The following is a 20323-nucleotide window of genomic DNA, read 5'->3' on the forward strand; positions in this document are numbered from 1 at the left end:
ACCCCACAATGCATTGCAAGTAGAGTGTGGACAGGATTTGATACCCTTTTTCCTAAGTGTTTTGCATGCTCACGGCTTCATCATGAAAGGATTTAATTCTCAGATTGTGGTGAAATACCAGAGAACAGTTTCCAGTTGCTTTTACTGTCTTAGGAGAAGCTGGTGGAATCCTTCAACTGAGCTAATTTCCGGAAGAGTAGGAGAAGCATTTCGGCTGCTTCAGATAAGTGTGTGTGTTAAATCATCTGCCCTCCTAAGTAAGCAGGATGCTGGGAGAACACAATGTATTTTTTGTGGTTTTCTAGGACTGCCTGATCTTGAGGGCGGTAGATCTTTTGTTAAACAGACTGACCAGAACACTCCTACTGGCCTGGTGTAATTCCCACTGAAGTCAATGGCAAGACTTCTGTTGATTTAAGTATATGTTAACTTGAATCGGAATATAACATGTGGAGGAATCGTATACATTAACTAACGCTTAAAAAAAAAACAAAGGCCGTGAGATTCTTGTCTTGTCAGGAATCATAAATGTAATGGAGCTGTTCCTCTGCTGTTGCAAATGTGAAATGTTACTTTAACCCTAATGCAGCTCTGTTTTATTTACACTAGCTGTAAAGCTTGCCCTCTCTCCCTCCCTTGCAAGGATATGGGGCTAAACATAGAAGACACTGATAGGGGAAAGAAACGGGTTGGTTTTCAGTTGCATGTTTCATTGATATTTAAAAAATGTTTTAATCATATAATTTTTCAGATGTATATGAAATACGTTTCAAAGTGTGTTCTTCAGTCAAAAGCAGGCATTATCAGGTGGCATTGTTATACATACACTTCCAGGCTTTTTCTCAATACGTGTGAACAAATGGCTAGTCTTGGGAAGACAGGCTATGGTGCTGTCATGTTAGGCAATGTTCCGGCAAAGGCAGTGGCTGTAAGAGAAGGAGCTACAGGAAAAACAGATCTTCCAAGATTCTGACAAGAATCATTCCTTGATGCAGTGTTGCTTCTTGGGAACTGGTCTTTGTTGGACTGGGAGTCCTGAAAGAAAGCATTTAATCCTGTGTGACCACTTCTATTCCAGGACTCGTTGATACAGTATACATTTAAACAAAACAAAAACCCTACTTTAAAAACAGTCTCAGATACTACATCTCTAATTTCTCCTCCACTGAGAAGCTAATTTGCAAAGCCTCTTATGTCTCCCACTGCTTTGCAGAGGGGCAATGCTGGTGTCAGAATGACCTACTAATGTCAGAAAAAGGGACATCTTGACTTCTGGGCAGTAATGCAGCAGATAATGTTGTGCTACCCTGAGGATCTGGATCTACATCTTGCATGCAAGAAAAAAACTGATTGTTATGTGGGTCACAGCTACACAGGCAGACATAAAAGAAGTGACATACAATCATAAGTGTATACTAAGGATTTTTAGAAAAAAATGAACACTGAGCAAGTCAAGCAATAAAAGGTTTAATTATATAATTAAGTTCTATAAAGGGAATCTATAAAGTACAGGGAAAGAACATTAAAAGTATTGGCGTTTGTAATCCAGTGTCTTTCAGCATTCGGTAATAAGAGAATTTTTATATATGAATGGCACTAAACAGTTGGTCAAGCTCTCCATGGCTGATATTTCCAAGATTTTCATACACTATCTGTAGAAGTATTAGTATTTCTGTAGTCAGTGGTAAGTGACCCATGCTGCTAAAAAGAACAAAATGGAATAGCATATTTTCAGTTAGTCAAAGAATAACTTGTCAACAGTAGTTAATGAATGTGCTGTAGGAGATAGCATAATGGTCCTTATTGGATTGAATTAAGATCAGGTTCTAGTACATTCTGACCAGGGAAAGGTCCTGTTAATTTGCTTCGTTCCATCAAATACAGACCACAGAGCTTGCAAATCCAGAATCTCTCTAACATAAACATTTGAGAGACACTTATTTTATAATGTTTACTTGAACTAGAGTAGATTAGATTATAAATATATTAATCTCTTCTACTGGTGTGAGACCAGTTGTTTGATTTCTTTTTTTCCTTCATTTAATTAGCTTGGGTCCAATAAGTGTTTATAATTATTATTCTGTAAAAGTAATTATAGTTTTGGGAGAATGCTCAATAAACCTTTAATTTCCAGAATACATTCTTTGTAGGGCTGGTCAGAAAGTAGTTTGTTTGTTTGTTTTCCTGGAAAAGGATCTGAGCTGTAGGCAAACAAATAAACAACCAAAATATTTTGATTTAGAAATGTTGTATAGTTCATGAGAGAACTGGGACGCAACTACACCAGGGACTCAGCAGCACTTCTCATAAACAATGTACATTATAAAGCATGGCCTTTCTTTTGGGTATCTTGGCACTTTTGCTTCAGGGCCCATTCCCTGCCCACCTTCACTGTGTAAGTAATTGCATTGTGGCTCTGTGAGAACTTGCCTGGCTACAGTGATCTGGAGTTGTCCAGAAGAGCCATGAAGAAATGACAAAGGTGAGGCAGGCTCTCTGCCAAGCTCTCAAATTAAAAAAATAAATAAATAAACTTTAATTTTGAATTTTAGGAGAGAGTTAAATTGTTCCTCTTTTTTTTTTTGGCTGAATAGTTAGTCCTTCATTTCCATGGACATGGTACTCTTAAATGTTGGCAGCTCTAAAATGTGGAATACTTATTTTTGTCTTGTGTGTGTGGTGTGGAGACATCCTTGCCATGATATCACGATTACTGTTACAGTATGGAACTTCAAGCTTCACGCTGCTATAAACCTTTTTCAAAATCATATCAGAAAGGATATTCAAAAATTGTATTCGTGATATACAATAAGGTCCAACATTGCAATATACTGGAGGCCTGTTACAATTCAGAAACGTGTCTGCGTTCCTGTGTCTGAAGGATGGGTGGCGAGCACTGTGCATGCACTGCAGAGAGAGCAGACCACTGTTGTGCCTCCTCATTCAACCCCCCATTTAAAATACCTATGCCAGTACAGCCCAACTGGCCCTGGGCTTTTAAGTGGATGTGGGGCTGATGGTGGGAATGGAAGTAGTGAGGCCAGAACTTTAGCTGATGAAAGTGAGCACAGGTCCCTGAACTGTGACAGCTGAGCTGCTTCTTACTGAGGGAGGGATCATGCCCCTCATGTTCCACTACGGTACAGGGGCTGGGGTGGGCTTTCTTCATTGCTTTGTAGTTTACAAGTAAAAAGATGCTGAAAGTAGAGGTTGTCTCCCTTCTCCCATTTGGCCCCTGCCTCTTTACATTTGGCCTCCTGCTGACTGAGTAAGCTGTTGGAACAAAACCCATTGACTAGAAGTGGTTAAACAAACAGTTGTATTCACTTCATCTCAGGATGGGGCTAGTGGGGAAATAAGAATAGGGTTTGGTGCCAAACCCATGATGTGTGTGCTCTTTCCATCTGGGAACAGTGAGTCATAAAAGGACATAAAAGCTGTTACATTTCTTAGTGATGAAAAAAACAGGTCTAAGTCTAGCCTCTCTCATACATTCATGCAAACTTGCTCTCTGGTGAATGCTTTCCCTGTTATATGTTATGAAATCTGGACCCCATGTTAGACATGTGACTGACTTTAGCTAAAAAGAATCAGCTGTCATGCTGGATGAGATTGCGTCTCCTTCACACCTATTCAGAGACCATTTCAGTTTTATTTTTATCACTCCTGATATGTATTTGTTGTATATTTGAATTCAGCTGGGAAGAGCTTGAAAATCTATCCCTATCTGATTGTCACCAGCTGGACACTTCCCTGTTCAGTTGCCCAAGGTACACTCGGTAGAATCCAGGCAGGAGAAAATGTGTATGATATCCACACCTTCTGTTCTTTCTTCCCATTTTTTCAGGTGCAAGACAGTAGTGTAAAATAGGGCACACAGCAATACCCACAAAAGCAACTGAACAAGTAGCTGAAAAGTTTAGAGGAATATACCATGCACCTAATGTGACTAGTGCAGGGGTGGACAATTATTTCAGGTGGAGGGCCACTTACTGAGTTTTGGCAAGCCATCAAGGGCTGCATGACAGGCAGCCAGGGGCAGATAAATATTAATATTTTAAATGTTTAGGGCCCCGTGGGCCGGATAGAATGGCCTGACAGGCTGCATCTGGCCCGCGGGCCACATTTTGCCCACCTCTGGACTAGTGCCTGATTTCTACCACCATGTCTAGTGGGTAGTCACTTCCAAAGTAGGTGTGACAAGCTCTCAGGTCAGAATGGTAGCCCTTTGAAACCTGGGCAGAGGTGATTTCAACAAGTATGCAAGGAACAGGCAAGAGGGGAATCAAACCCCATGTACTAGAACTAGGTAGCAGGGCTTTCATGTGATGGTACAGGTCAGTCACATCATACGCACATTTAACTTATGCAAATTCAACTATACATGGGGTGGGACGGGGGGGTGGGGGTGGGGGCTTGAGTTTGCACATGGCACTGCCGCTTACCTGGAGGCCCATTATGGCAGTGATGGCCACTGCCTCCAAAACCTCCCGCTGTTGTCATGGAGCCGTGCCCAGAGCTGCGTGGCTGGCCGCTGGGTGGCAGTGGCAGCGTGGTGGTGGCTGGGCAGCATGCAGCCATCCCCACCACCACCCTGCGCTGCACCGCTGCCACCAGCCACACAGCTCTAAACACGGCGCCGAGTGCAAACTCAAGCCCTGCCCCCCACCCCCCACGTATAGTCACCGATTTTCACCTTATGCGATTTTCGCCTTACGCGCTGGCTTCAGAACGTAACCCCCGCGTAAGATACGACTCCACTCTACTGGGAAAATGAACACATGCTGAAAATTTATCAAAGGCAAAAAGACCCAATTACCTGTGGGTGCACACTTCTCACAAGACAACCTCTCTCTCTCCAATTTCTCAGTTCTAATCGTCAAAGGGAATTTATGAAACACCTTTTGTAGACAAGCCTACAAACTTCACTTCACTTCATAAATCTACAGGATACAAAAAATCATAGACTAAATACAGACTTTGGATTTATGGCACATTATAACCTGCCTGCCATCTGATAATCCCAGGTAACCTCTCTACATTTTACCAGCTACCTTCTATCACCAGATCAACATTTCCCGCCTCCCACCCCCCCCACACACCTGTCTGACACCTACGGTCTCCCATGGCCTCTGATCCTCCCTGCCAAGCATCTGCATTTTCACAGACCTGCATTTTGCATATTGACTTCTACTATATCCAAGAGAACACAGAACATCATCAGACTCTTCCTGTGCTTGAACAAATGTGTTTGTGCCCAAAAGCTTGCTAAGAAGAATTGTCCAACTATTTAGTTGGTCTAATAAAAGATATCACATTTACCAAAGATCCTTGTAACTTATAATTGCATTAGTGTGATCCAGCGTAGTGATGTTTAGTATTCTCATGAATGACAGACATCAGTTTGATCTTTCAAACATTCCTCGATTGGTTTAGGCTGGAGGGGACCATTATGATGTTCTATTCCAGTCTTTAGATAATTTGTGGTTTCTAATGGCATATCTATAAAGCTGCCCTGCCATCTCCACATCTGACACTGACAAACTGCTCTCACTCTCTTCTGCTGGGTATACCAGAGACTTGCAGTAGGCAGAGTAGCTGGCTCAGCATGAGCCCAAGGTGCCAAGAGCTGTGCTTAAACTCCTGCTTCGGAGGAACCCAAAAAGACACTGGCCAGTGAATCCCTCACATCTGCTCTGGGCTATTTACACTCCATAACTGCCAATCTCTGGTGTGGCTCAGTGTGAATAAGTAAGAGGGAAGGGAAAGCCTTATTTTCTTAGTGACAAACAAGACCTTAGGAGAGAGGCCGTATAGATGTGCCCTAAGCTCTCATCTAACATTTTAAAAAGCATGTATTATTTTATCTAGTAGGGCTGTGTGAAGCTTTGGTAGCTATGTAATTCGGCCCAATTCAGGGTCTGAATCTCCTAATCTGAATAAATCACAAGTCCAAGTAAAAACTCTGAATCAATTCAAAGCATCCAAATCGATTCAGAAAAGATTCGGAGATTCAGCCACAGATTAAACAGGCATCTGACAGCTGCCTCCAGCTGGTAAGTCTGTTGGGTTTGGGGGAGGGGGGAGGGAAGGGCTGGGGGGCAGAAGGGATTGGGGCTGGGACAAGCTGCCCAGCCGGGATGGGGGGGTGGGGTGCCTTATTTGGGGAGGGGGGAAGTGGACACGGGATGCAGGTGAGGCAGTGTTGGGAGCAGGGGCTCTGCTGTACTGCCACTTGTCCAGCCAGGGCGGGGGGTCTGGGATGTGAGTGTGGCTCACTCCAGGCAGAAGAGAGCAAGTGGCAGCAGGGCTTAGCCCCTGCCCTAGTTGGCAAATGGCAGCAGGGCAGAGCCCACACTTCTGGTGCTGATGCAAGTGTGGTAGCACTGGGAGCAGGGGCTATGCCCTGCTGCTGCCCAGAGCGAGCCATACCTGCATCACACCCCAGAAGTGCCCAGAAGATGCCTCATCAGATGGAGAGTGGTAAGCAGCTGCGTCCCTAGCCCTGCAGTGAAGGGAGTGTGGTGATGGTGCACAGAGGGTCTGGGAGTGGACCGAGACCCTGGCACTGCACAAGGCTTCTCAGGTCTCCAACCCCTGCATGAGGCAGGGTAGACAGGTCAGTGCATGGAGGGTCTGGGAGTGGACAGGATCTCGGTGCTGCACTAAGCAGCTTAAGTCCCCAACCTCCCTCACCCCCTGCACAGGGCTGGGGCGACGGTGCATCAGAGCGTGCACAGAGCTGAAAGCAGACCATCAGTGTACACAACCAAGCACAGGGCCCACAAGCAGACCAGCAGGTGGGGACAGCCCCATGAAGTAGCTGGGGACCCCCCCATAGAAGGAGGAGACGCTTTGCTTCGGGAAACAAGGAGAATCTCATTGGGCCCTGGGAGTTGTGAGTTGCCCAAGAAGGGGATTCCCATAGGAGAGGAGGGCCCTCCCCCTGGTGGCAAGCAGCTGGGGGGAAGCCCCAGAGGTAAAGGCGGATTGTTGGATTGAGGCCCGGCTGACTGGGTGGTTTAAGCAGAGTTAAAAGGTGGTGTTGGGATATCGGGGTATTCCTTCTCTCTCTCTCTCTCACCCAAGATTCACTTCTTCCAGAGGCACCACAGTTGCACTAGTGCAGTATGTTGTCCCTTTCCTTTCTCTAAGCCCTGTGCCTTATTATTAGTAAGCCCCGTGCCTTAAGAATGTATAGTGTTTGGTGAAACCCGTTATGAGTATCTGATCATTAACTTGCCATTGCCATCCCAATTACTATTCCTTTCCTAAACCAACCCCTGGGTTATCCTTAAGGGCCCCTCTCCGCAGGCCTGGAAGGCACTGAGTGGGGCGGTGGGGGGGTCTGCAGTCCTCTCCAGAGGAACCCCAGAGGACTAGCCTAAGAGTGGGTTCAGGGGCTAATAGTGTGTATTTGCATAATTATATATTGCACATAGTTTATATATTTCATGTACATAGGTTAAAACTATGACTTCTGTATCATATTAAGTTGTACATAATTAAGGTTCATCATGTATCCTGGCTCTGCTCTGTAGGGAAAAGAGGGGAGCTGCGCACAGCCAAGCAGCTATGTCTTCCACAGCTCACCTGCACCTGTTAACATCCCTTCATTTGGAGAGGGGGTACAAGCCTGAGTACCATCTGGGTTACATCAGGAAGAACTTTCTCACTACAAGTAGTAAAACACTGGAATATGTTACTTGGAAAGGGTGTGGAATCTGTATCATTGGAGGTTTTTTAGATCCAGCTAGACTAGGATGGCTAGGCTGGTATAGTTGAGGACGGTCCTGCTTTGAGCAGGCAGTTGAACTAAATGACCTCCTGAGGTCCCTTCCAACCCTAACTTGCTATGATTCTAAGCATTGTGTAGTGTTGCACTGTGCTGCTGGCAAATGGATCACTGATTGACACTTGAATTTTCTGCATTAAATTATAACAAAATTACATTGGACATTTTTTTTTCAGGAAGCAGGGTGGCCTGTTGCAGTGAGAATGAGGCTAAGAGCCAGGAAAGTTTGAGCTATAGTCTGACGATTCCTACCAATCTACTCTATGGTTTTTGGCAAACTAATGCATTTCTTTGTTTCTCTTTTTCTGTCTGTAACATAAGGATAATGGTAATCACCATGCATACCATTCTGGGGATGTTTTGAGGATTTGATACTTGTATAATCCTTTAAAAATGCAATAACCTATATAGGTTTGATATTACTATTGGGTTGTCAAATTTTATTGGACGCTTTGAGATTTTTGGGATGAAAGGGCCAATATAAATGGCATTTAATTATTATTATTACTCAAAAAGGATCGGTAGAGAGGTAGCAATTTATCTGGGAATCTATGGAACACAAAATTTAGAGCAGGAGGCCAACATCTGCTACCACTTACAAGCTCAGAGTGCATATAACCCTAGCTGTTCTAGGTTGTACATAAATAAGTTGTTTTGAGATGGATGGATAAATTGTGGCAGTCTCTTAGAACAGTGCTATTTTGTATGCTGAAAAAACTATATACTCTTCATCTGAATAAGCATAACATCGTACCAAGATTGTGAATGGTGAGCTGAATTTTTGGGTTTCCATGCTGAAACATCTTTATCACTAGTCAGTGTTGAACATCTTGGGTGCCTGTAGACATGTAGGAAGGCTGCTCTGATTGCTGTAATTACAGCATGTCAGAGCAGACTCAGTTGAGTCTGCTGAAGTGTGCTAAATGGCGCACTTCCTGCAACCTCCACATCTCATGTATCAGCGTCCCCATGCTTCAAAATGGTGCTGGGGCATTTTAACTAAAGCTCGTTTGATGAGTTTTAATTAAAGTGCCCCCATCACCATTTTGAAGAGTGGGGATGCTGATACATGAGATGCTGTGGGTGCTTTAATTAGAGTGTCTCTTGGAGATGCTCTAATTTAGAGTATGACACTCCCCATCCCCAGAGCATGTGTAAAAATGCACTTTGTTCTGTTTACCCATAATGACAATGCCCAAAGCAGCTCAAAAGAAGATCACCCTGACTGTCTTAACCTTAAATGCCCCTGTAGTAGCAAGTAAAAGAGTACTGTATGCAATTGCAAGGTTTTCCAAATCAGATAATTAAGTAACTTGAATTGACTTGAAGCCTTAACAGCTACTTCAGACCTTTGGATTTTGCAGTGTGGTATATCCATTAAAAAGTGAAGTGTTTGGTTCTGCCTGCTTCTTCTGTTTTCCTTGTGGACTACTGACAGAATAAGAGGAACTGGCTTCCTAGTTTGAAAAGAAATAGATAACCTTTATTTCAGGCACACCGAAGGACATGTCTTGCCAACCTCTTCAAAACCGGGGTGATGAAATCTTTTGCTATAAAGCAAATTTCCAAGTACCGTGGCAGAAACTTGTTAATGGGCCAGTTTTCCTAACAGATTGGCTTAGCCTCTGGGATGAGCTCATTGTCACACTCATTCTTCCAGTTCTTTCCATGGGTAACACCATAAATAACAGCAGCATGGAGAACCAGGCAAGGAGAACAGATTTCTTTTAAGGATGCCTTTTAATCAAGGAATCAATGTTTCCATGAATGACTTGTTACTGAAAGGAGAGCTATTAACATGAGAGCAGGGCAGTGAGAATATTTGGGTTTGGGGGGGTTTCTGTCCAAATGTTCAAGTTGGCCTGAAACTTCTGAAATTTTTTTGGCAGGAATTTTTTGGGGTATTTTTACTAAAGACAGAGAGCTACCTTTGCAAAACCAGTAAGTAGATGAGGCCACTGCCCCTTCTAACCAGTACCTCCATAATTAAAGCATTTCTGGGATATGAGAGGCCTTGTCTTCCAAATCCAGTTCCTGTTTAAGTATTTCAAACAACATGGAACATCAGGAGAGACTGAGGGTTAGATTTCCCTCTTCATAAAACCTTATGGCTCACTGGATTGGACTCTGTTTCTCAAACAAAGTCACTAACAAAAAAAGAAAGTCAGAATTCCACAAGACTAAGCATTCAGGTTAGGAGTGATACAGGTTTAGACATGACTGATTTCAATCCTTTTTCTAGTCTGGTTCATATGAATAGAACCCATTTTCCCAGTGCAGATTGGAACTGTGCAAAATGGATCATTCTCTCCCTTGTACAATAAATAAAGAAATAGCTTTTCCTAGTACAATAAATACATAGCACTGCTCTTCTGAATAAACTATTAGTCTTTAAATACATAGCACTAGTCTTTTGAACAAACTACCCAAACCTACCACCAAGCATTGTGGTAGTTGACAATATAAATTATTCATGTTGGTAAAGGTTATCTGTTCCTGTCCTGTCCACAATCTCAGATTTTAACTTGGATTGGATGTCATTCAATGGCAGGTCAAAATATGCATGGAATTTTTGGACCACTTGGCAAGTTGTATTCAGAATCTAAAGGCCATAGAGGCAAAGCATCTTTTCTGACTACCACTGAAAAAAAATCCAGACAAACCATTATTAATCTACAGCTTCTTCTGATGTTTCCAAGAAGCAAGAAAGCCAGATGACAGTACCCATTTAATGGATTAAATAAAAATTAAGTTTAGTAGGTTTTAGTGATTGAGGTCTGCTGTCAGACACTATGCCTATGTTCAGTTCAACCTCTGGAGCAATTCCCATATTTTTATACTAGAGCCATACCCCTTAAACCCCGTATTGGGAGCTGAGAGAAAAGGCCTGCTCTCAAGGTGGAATGGCATTCATTGAGCTCAAGGGGCTTTGGATTAGAACAAGTTAACTCACTTCCTTAATGCCTCCTTAGCTCTAGTTGCAGGGAAAGGTTCATTGTTCCTGGTAATATTGCATCAGCATATTGGTTCTATGGGTGTGAAGAGTGATTCTTAATGGCTATTAGCTCAGAGTTTGGCATCTACACCAAACTTCTTTTGCCAAATGCCTAGCTGACATGCTCCTTTACAATTCCCACTTTTTTACTTGTGTGAGATGGAGCATTGTTGTAGGACTGTAACTTTTGGATATGAACAGAGAAAAGAGATTTTAATGAACCAAACAATTACTATACCTGTCTACGCCATTGCCTGCAGACTCTGGGACTACTTCCTCCACCATTCTTAACAGACTGGCTGATGGCAGCATCCTGAGGGATAGCCAGCATGGGTTTGTGGCGGTTAGGTCTTGTTTGACCAATCTTATTTCCGATTACGACCAGGAGACCTATCGCCTGGACAAGGGAGAAGAGGTTGATGTTGTATATCTTGACTTTTTAAAAGGCTTCGATCTGGTATCCCATGATCACCTCTTAGCAAAACTGGCTAAATGCAGCCTTGGCCTCACCACGATCCCTCCCCTGCCCCCTACTTACCAGCTCCAACTTGATTCGGACCTTTTTACTGGTACCCTGATTTGATTCAGATTTGGAGATTCAGCCCCCAAATCAGGCCAAATCTCTTCTGAATTGAATCAGCACCCGAAGCTTTGCACAGCCCTATTGACCACCCTTATAGTCAGATAGTTCCTGCTAGTCTCCAACTTAAATTCCCCCTGCTAAAACTTAAGGCTATTGCTTCTAATCCTGTCCCCTATGGCCATGGAAGAAAAGAACCATCTTCATTCTCTCTGTAATAATCCTACAGGTATTTGAAGATGTTATCAAATTCCCCTGCCGTCCTCTGTTCTCCAAAATAAATAACTGTAGTTTTCAGCCTTTCCTCATATGCTTTGTTTCCTAGGCGCCTAATCTATTTTGCTTCTCTGTGGTGAACTCCTTCCAATCTGTCTATATCCTTCTTGAAGTATGGAGCCCAAAATTAAACACAGTACTCAAGGTGAAGCCTCACCAGTACTGAATAAGGTGGAAAAATCACTTCCCTTGATTTGCAAGTGACACTCCTGTTAAAACAACTCAGTGTGCTGTTGGCCACTTTTTGCAGTAAGAGTACACTGTTGGTTCATATTCAGCTAATGATTTACTGTAACCCGCAGGTCCTTCTCTTTAGTACTGCAGCATGGCCAATCATTTCCTGCTTTATATTTGTGTGTGCAATTATTCTGTCCCAAGTGCAGGACTTTGCACTTGTCCTTCTTGAATCCCACCCTATTAATTGCAGACCATTTTTCCAGTTTATCCAGGTCATTCTAGAGTTTAGCCCTACCCTATGGAGTATCTGCAACCCAACCTGACTTGGTGTCTTCTGCAGATTTGCTAATCGTGCACTTGATCTCATGGTCAGAATTAATTAAAGAGGTTATTCCCCATACTGGACCCTGAAAGGACTGCTGTTGAACTCCACTTGCTACCTCCTCCCGGTTAGACATAGAGGCATTGAATTATGTGATCTAGCCAACTATGTATTCCACTTAGAATACTGTTATCTAGTCTGTATTTCCTGAGCTTGTTAATGGGAATATCATGGGGGACTGTGTCAAAAACCTTCCTAAAACTGACGTATATCCACTGGCGGAGATGATCTGAGCAGGGTACAGGGCCCGGGGCAAATCAGCCTGTGCAGGGCCCCACCTCTGGACGCAAAGAAGTCAGTGGCGAATTCAGTGGTAGAGAGCTGCTGAGCGGACGGACATGAAGCCAGTGGCAGCACGGAGTCACCGCGGCCGCTCTGTCCAGCTCCATGGGGCCAAGAACAGTTGCCCCAATTCACACCCCCTCCCCCAGAGATGGCCTTGTCCACTGCTTTGTCCCCCATCTAGGGGGCTGTCACTTTTTATCATAGAAGGAAATCAGGTTAGTCAGGCATGACTTGCTTTTGGTGAATCCATGCTGGCTGTTTCTGATCATCTTTGTTCTTCTCTAGGTGCTAGACTCCTTGAAGACCTCCTCTGTGATCCTTCCAGGTATCAAGGTCAGGCTGACTGGTCTGTAGTTCCCTGGATCCTCCTCCTTCCCTTTCTTAAAGTTAGGCACTATATTTGCCCTTTTCCAGTCATCTGGGACTTCACCTGGCCTTTACAAGCCCTCTAAAACCATAGCCAATGGCACTGAAATTGCCTCAGATAATTCCATCAGTAACCTAGGGTGCATCTCATACGGCCCTGCTGACTTGCTTCTCTCAGTAATCCCTCACCTGTTCTTTTAGTTGCTCTGAGCTGTTTTTCTCCTTCCCTATCTTTGCTGCCAACTGCACCCATCATCTGGTAGCTACCCCTGTTTGTGAAGACTGAAGTAAAAAAGGTCATTAAATACCTCCACCTTCTTTGGATCATCTATAATTAGACTGCCTTCTGCATTCTGTAAAGAACTAATGGTTTTTTTGGTCATCCTCCTACTTTTGACATGTTTACAGATTCCTTTTTATTACCTTTTATATTCCTTGTCAGTTCCAAATCATGAATTGGCCTTCCTCATTTCCTCCCTGTATGCCTATGCAATACTCTTATACTCTTTCCTAGTACTATGACCAAGTTTCTACTTTCTATGGGATTCCTTTTTGAGTTTCAACTCACTGAAGAGAGTCCTGTGTAAGCCAAGCTGGCTTCCAGTTATCCCAACACCACATACCTTCAGTTGGGTTTAATTTCTGGGCCTTGAGAATGGGCAATTTGAGGCATATCAAGTCAATCTCCCTAAATACTCAGGAGTTTATGAAAACCTCAGCCTTCACTGTTGGGTCATAAGGCAAGCAGAAGCATCCTCAAAAGCCCACACTATTTTAAAAGGGAGTGAAACCTGTAGTCTATTCCTGATCCTCTTCCTTTGACAAAACAAAGAGACTGATAGAAAGACAAGGATAGGGCTTTACTGCTAGAAAAAAGATAGGGAATCCCCTTGCAGCACTTGTTATCTAGTTCTTAATGAAGGGCTTTTCATCACATGGAAAATGAAGTGCTTTATAGAAGTTCCTGTCCCACATCCTTCCATGAAGCCCTGGTTTGCTAAGTGTTAGATAGTATGTATTCATTTCACCATTAATATTCTTTCACCGCACTGTGCATATGATCTGATTTACACTTGAAAGTTTTGCCAATATAGCTATATCACTTGGAGGTTGTGTGAAAAGCTGGCACAGCTTTGCAGGCAAAACTCATAGTGTACAGACAGCTTTGCCAACAGAAGAGGGTTTTTGTCATGGAGATAGGGTAGCTATGTTGTGTTTCCTCTAGTGGCTCTGGTAGGATATTTAGGGTGGTGCAGTTAAGGTGTGAATGATTCTCTAATGTAGACAACACTGAGTGCATCTACATGTGCAATTAAGGTAGAGCAGTAAACTCCAGCTCAGTCCACACTGGAGTTAACTGCTTCTGGGCACAGCATCTACATGTGCACCCAGGACTGCAGCACTTTGAGCTGGGGTGGAGCATCCCTGGGCTGTCAGAAGGCACAAGGGGGTCAGTCCTGGGCTTCTAATCAGCCCAATTAGCTTTGGGTAGCAGAGGGGCTGGCTGGAGCATGAGGGTGATAAAGTCCGGGGCTAAGAAGCAGGCAGTGCGGGGCTAAGCACCCCTGTACTTTAGCACTCTCTTGTCCCAGCCAGCCCTTTCACTCTCTACACGTGCGTTTTGGTGCACATAAATACTCCACTGTAAGATAGCACCTGATAGTTCTATTTTACAGCTGAGTTCATTTACTGTACCCTAATACCAGCCCCCATGCAGATGGTGATGCTTTACTGCAGAGCTAATTAGTCTACTGTGTTTGAGGGAGGAGGGAAGGGGGAGAATGCTAGTTAGTTAATAAATTATAACTAACCAGAAGGCAGCGTGGCCAGGAGGGCTGGGCATCAGGATATCCTTCAGTACCATCCGATCTCTAACCCTTAGTGCTCTGCAGCACTGAACAATTATCTTTTCCTTCCTGATCTGTGAAATAGTGATGATTTACATATGCACCTGTCCCCTACAATGTGTTGAGAAGATTAACTACTCAATGTTTAAGTTCTTTGAATGCATAGGGAATGTGTATATCCAGCATTCACAAGAATGAATGGGGACTTGATGACTGAAGCCCCTACACAGCCAAACAAATCTCAAAGTGATATAAACAGAGGCAATGGTGATGGTCAGATATACATGGGCCCACCTATGTTGGTGCTGTGACCTAGTCTCACAAGCATTTCAGGACAACAGACAGTCCAAATAAAAGGAATCAACTCATGATCTGAGGTGACACATAAGGCAGGAGTTGTCATCTAGCAACTGGTGTGGTTCTTCTACCCTCCTCTCCTTTCTTAGGCTAATGCTTTCCATGGAAACTCCAACTGCATTCAGCTTGGCTGAGACTTGAGACTCATTATGGAAAAATTAAAAACACCAGACTGAATTTGCCTTGTATTTATTCATATAGAGATCTTTTCATTAAAGAAACGGTACAAAAATAGCTGCCACTCTGGTGGATAGGACATCCACCAGCCAATGATTAAGCAGTAGCTGTTTGTGTTTATGATAGGGGCCAGAGCTCAACTGAGTTTGGAACCAGCTGTGCTAAGTATTGTACAAAAAATGTATCTTTTTTCTTGTGATTCCAAAGTGGTAGGATTTAAACTAGGCTGTGGAAGAGAGCACAGCTCAGCTACCAGTGCTGGTGACAATATTATTCTGAGCAGAGACCAATAAAAGTAAAACTTTCAAGGTAAGCTCAGTGCCAGCACTGAAAGAAACAGTACTCTGTACAGCAGTTAATGAGCAACACATTTCAGTACAGGCACACAGTAAAAGACAGTTGGTACCCCAATGAAAATAGCTGCCTAAACGTTGAGAGTGCTCTCATGAAAATCTGCACCTTTGGACTGAATACTTTTTAAATATCTGTTTATAAATGTCATACTAATTGTTTCAGTGCATTGAACTTTTCTTGAAATCTGACCTTTGCATTGAGCCTTTCTGAAAATCTTTCCCTCTAACTAGAAATTAGCCTAAAACAAAACACTAGATCTAAACAATTTTTTGAGCCATAGGGGAGTTTGGATCAGGTTCCGAAATGAATGAATCAAGCCCATTTCTAAGGTAGACATTGGATGAAATCCCAGCCAACTGAAATTTTATAGACCAGTTCCCACTGACTTCAGTAGGGGGCAAGATTTTACTCACTGTTTCTTGCAGTAGGGAATCCAGTATATTTATTAGTTTTCCATTGGAGAATGGTTTTGTTTAAATGAAAATGGTTTACAGAACATATCAAGACAAGGGTAACTCAGTGACAAGAAGTAGACACCTGTACCCCTCCTCTGACTGTAGCTCCCTCCCCTCCCCCCCCCCCACTTTGTTGTTTATGTGTAAAAGGACATTTTGCTTTATTGTGATATAGTAAAGATCATAGTTGTAAAATGACTAAAGGAGAGGTAAAAAAGGACCTCAGTACATTGCTAGGTTTGCAAATGACTTCAGTTTTCCTAAGTACAATGTCTGTCTCTCTAACCCTTCTCCAAAAGGGTTTTGAAGGTATCATTGCTGATAGGTAGTAGGGCTGTGAGAAGCTTTGGTCCCTGATTCAATTTGGTGGAGGTTCGGCCCGATTTGGTGGCCAAATCCAAATTGAATCAGAGGACCCTTTAATATCTCCAAATCAAATCAGAACCCTCTGAATGGATTCGGAGATTCAGACATAGACACAGCTTTAAATGTTTTTTCTACATACTTCTAGGTAGCAGGGGCTTGTGAATGCTGCGATGCTGGGGCACATTGAGGGTCCCATAGAATCACAATGGGGGCCCTCCGCATGCTCGGCAGCAGAACCAGAAGTGGACCAGAAGCAATTCCGGGTCCGCTGGGGAGCGCGCTGGGCTCCACCCCCCCCCCCCCCCACACACACAAACACACCTCCCTGGCTCAGTGACTAGTGACTCCTGGGTTGGGGGAGCACCTGGGGTCCCCCAGTGGCTGATCGCCAAGCCAGGGAGGTGTGGTGGGGGGCTCCCAGTGGGCTCCCCGGCAGACTCAGAAATGGACTGGAAGTACTTTTGGGTTTGGCACCAAGCACGTGGAGGGCCCCCCCACACTCCTGTGGGATGCTTCATGCACCCCTGCATCACAGTGATCACAAGCTATGCTGGTACCTCAAGGTATGTAGAAAAAACTTTTAAAGCTGGGTCTATGTCTGAATTTCTGAGTCTCCAAATCAGCTTCAAATCTTCAGATTTGGATTCAGCTGCACCAAATCTGGGACACTGATCTGAATCAACTAATCAAATCACTGTCCTTGATTTGGGCCAAATCTGAATTGAATAGGGCCCGCTTTGCACACCCTAATAGGTAGCTTAGGACTAGCATGTTCCAGCTGAGAAGATGGGTGGTTGAGACATTTCTCAGCAGTGCTGGGGAGGCAGATTGGGCATACCCTGTAGGTGCCAACTGGTAGATAGAGCAGCGGTTCTGCTGTATTTGCTTTTGCATCATGGAATATGGGCTTGAGGAAACCATGACAGTGGGAGTAGTAAGGAGAGCAAGATCCATGGAACTGTGGAAAGGAAGCACCATAGATAGAAATCCTTCACAGGGATGCATGGCCTAAACAGCAGCATGTATGCTTATTATTGTTGCTTGGACTAGCCACAGATTTTTCCCATATATGCTTGTAAACTGTGAAGATGGGTAAGGGGTTGTATAGCATCAAGATTTTTATGGGACCACTTTTCCAAGGTGCATCTTGGGGAAATTAGCATGAGCAGTAGGTGAAACTGTTTCAATGAAACGGAACAGCGGTTTTGAATCGAAACGAAATTCGAAATGAAACGCTATTCCGTCAAAATGTCGAAACATAAGTCGAAATGGAATGGTGTCGTTTCCCACAGCCCTAATGAGCAGCAATATCCACACACAGATCCGGCACATTTTTTAATCTTCCCTTAGTAATCCCTGCCTTTGTGAAATAACTATGAGGCAAAGTAAGCAGAGGCTGGCTCCCTGAGTTGAAAAGCCCCTGTATTGGGAAATCTAGACAAAGGTACATGATCCATAGCAGCTGCGAATACTGCTTGCCACAGAAAACCTCCTACGTCACTACTGTGTCTAGTCTCCTGTTCTTGCAGGAAACCATTACATCAATGAAGTGGGACAAACCCAGTTTAACTTCCATTTGCCAAGTTTATTAGGGAATGAAGTCAGACCTTGATGTGTGCTATAGGAGAGCAAGAGCTGCATTTCAGCCTCTGAATGTGTTATGATTTTTTACAATTGTGTTATAACTTTTAGGATAGACATTTTTCACTGGATTAAGCTTTGCTTATATGGGTAACTTCAAAGAAGAACTCCAGAGATGCTCAGGGAAGAGTTCAGTAGATGGTGCTATTGTTCTGCCTTAAGGCTGCTCCAACCACTTTTTTTTGACAGGTAGTAAAGAAATGACAGTGTCAGGGGCCAGCATAAATACAATTCCACACACAGGCCAGCCCATCTATTTAATATGTCGAGAACAGACATTCAGCCTTCTGAAGCATCACTGGGAAAGTGAAAACTCACTTTAAGGGTCTCCTACTTAGCTGGTTCCTGAGGAGATGAACCTATGGCCAGAGTGGTTTTCTTCTTGAGTCCTGTTGACAACCAGACCCTGTGAACAGAAGTGACTGTAATCCCTCAGCTACTGCACATGGGATCTTTCCCAAAGACCTGCGGTTTCTTAACTTCCATTGTTCTTGCCCTACCCAGCCAGGGTTTCCACTCTGGTTTGGCAAGACTGAGAAAAGCAGATCACCACCAGACCTGCTGAAGTGTGTGGGATGTGCCTGGGGTTTGATGTCCAGGTAGCTTTGTGAGATGAGCCAGGGAATCTAATGTAATCTTGGGTACTCTGCTCACAGGGCAATAGCAGGCAACCTACAGCATGTCTACACCATGACAGATAGTGCTAGGGAGTGCTGCTATTGAAAAAAAACACCCCTTTGACTCATTTCTACTCCTTGAGTGCTGAAAAATACAGCACTGCTCTAATGAGCATGCCTAAGACAGAGAGCAGTGCTGGATGCACCTCAAACGCTACATGGTAGATTTTTGGCATTGGATATAGGAAGAGCAGAATCAGGATCACGGTGCTCTGTAGCATGGCCTGACTGAGTTCAGACAGGCCCTAAGGGTTCATGGTCCCACATCTCCAGTTGGGTCTGTGAGAGCTTGGCTTTGTTAACTTTACTCTGCTGTGGTTTACCTGTCCATAAACTGGATACATAACATCTGTTTCACAGCAATCATTTATAGACATTTGCAAAGTGCTTAGGGATCCTAGGATGAAAGCATCAAGAATGCTAAGCTGTATCATAGAGCCAGAGTGTAAACCACATCCTCATGTTGGAGAACATTTATTCACACACAAGTCTGTCTACTGACTCTGCTTGTACTACAATAGGCACATGTCAGTATGATTATCAATACATCTATCTTACTCTCTTGTGATGTGCTTAAACAGATCAAGCTGTATCAGTGTGGGAAGTACAGTAATGGGGTGCTGCAACTTAAAAAAAGGCAAAAAGAAAAAACCGATGGCATAACAGTCCACCTTGTAGCCAACACTAAATGGGAGAGCCCTCACTGCAAGACTTGTTTTAATTAAGTCTATTTCAAACAGCAGACACACACTGTAAGAATTACTGACTACTTCTGCCAAGCATGCCATCAAATAAAACAGAGAAAGGGAACATTTACCAATAAATGCTGCCGGTTATCATGGGGATTAATAATGACAGGCCTGAAAACAAAACAAAAAAAGATTAAAAAAAAAAAAAAGCTTTGGGAACTTAAGTAAGTCCCACGCAGTTTCTCCTAAAGAAAATGAATGCAGAAACAATCAGAATCTTGTGGGTTAGTGGTTCTTTGGGATTTGGAGGTTTTGTAACATCTCATCTGTCGGCTCAATCCAGCCGTGGAACTGCAGATGCAACGAACCCTGATGTGAAATCTGGTCTAATTAGCATCAGGCCTGATGAAGAGCTGTGGAGTGGGAATTTATGAAAGTTGATTGACTATTTCTGTTTTTCTCAGCTCACGGAAAGAGCTATGGGAAATGTGAATTGGCACCTTGCGTCTTGTCTAGCAGATGCTGGGATGCACACTCAACCAAGAAGCTGTTGGGCTTTTTTCCCCTGTTATTCCAACAGAGAGACCCTTAAAAAAAAACAACCACAAAACAACCCCCTCCCCGCACCCCCCTCTTCGTAGAGTTTTGTATGTAGCATTTCAGCTATCCTGGTGTTTGGTACAGTAGAAATAGATTGCTTTTTTCTGTGTAATGGTAGCATTTAATAGGCTTCAGTGGACACTGAGAACCTGTTACACTAAGCACTATACTTGTACATTATGGCTAGGGACAGACATTACGCATAAACCAGTTTAAGTGATCAGAAACTGGTTTAAACCTGTAACAGAACAGAAATTCAGTGCACATAAGCCATTTAAAAATAGCCGAAACTGGTTTGAGATAA

At 43.6% G+C, this 20323-nt stretch overlaps 1 long non-coding RNA gene across 2 annotated transcripts; it reads right to left on the reverse strand.

Moving 5' to 3' along the window:
* Positions 1–647: 647 nt before the first annotated feature.
* Positions 648–11885, reverse strand: LOC109284277 (uncharacterized). Of its 2 annotated transcripts, XR_009461366.1 has the most exons (4): positions 11804–11885; positions 11029–11187; positions 4820–4943; positions 648–1035 (listed from the first exon to the last, which is right to left on the reverse strand). It is a non-coding gene; the product is annotated as an uncharacterized LOC109284277 (long non-coding RNA). The 2 variants fall into 2 exon arrangements; XR_002091659.2 differs by lacking the exon at positions 4820–4943 and having other exon boundaries at positions 655–1035.
* Between the last annotated feature and the right edge of the window lie 8438 nt (positions 11886–20323).

Source organism: Alligator mississippiensis, chromosome 4 (assembly GCF_030867095.1).
Source record: "Alligator mississippiensis isolate rAllMis1 chromosome 4, rAllMis1, whole genome shotgun sequence".
NCBI classification, from domain to species: Eukaryota; Metazoa; Chordata; order Crocodylia; family Alligatoridae; genus Alligator; species Alligator mississippiensis.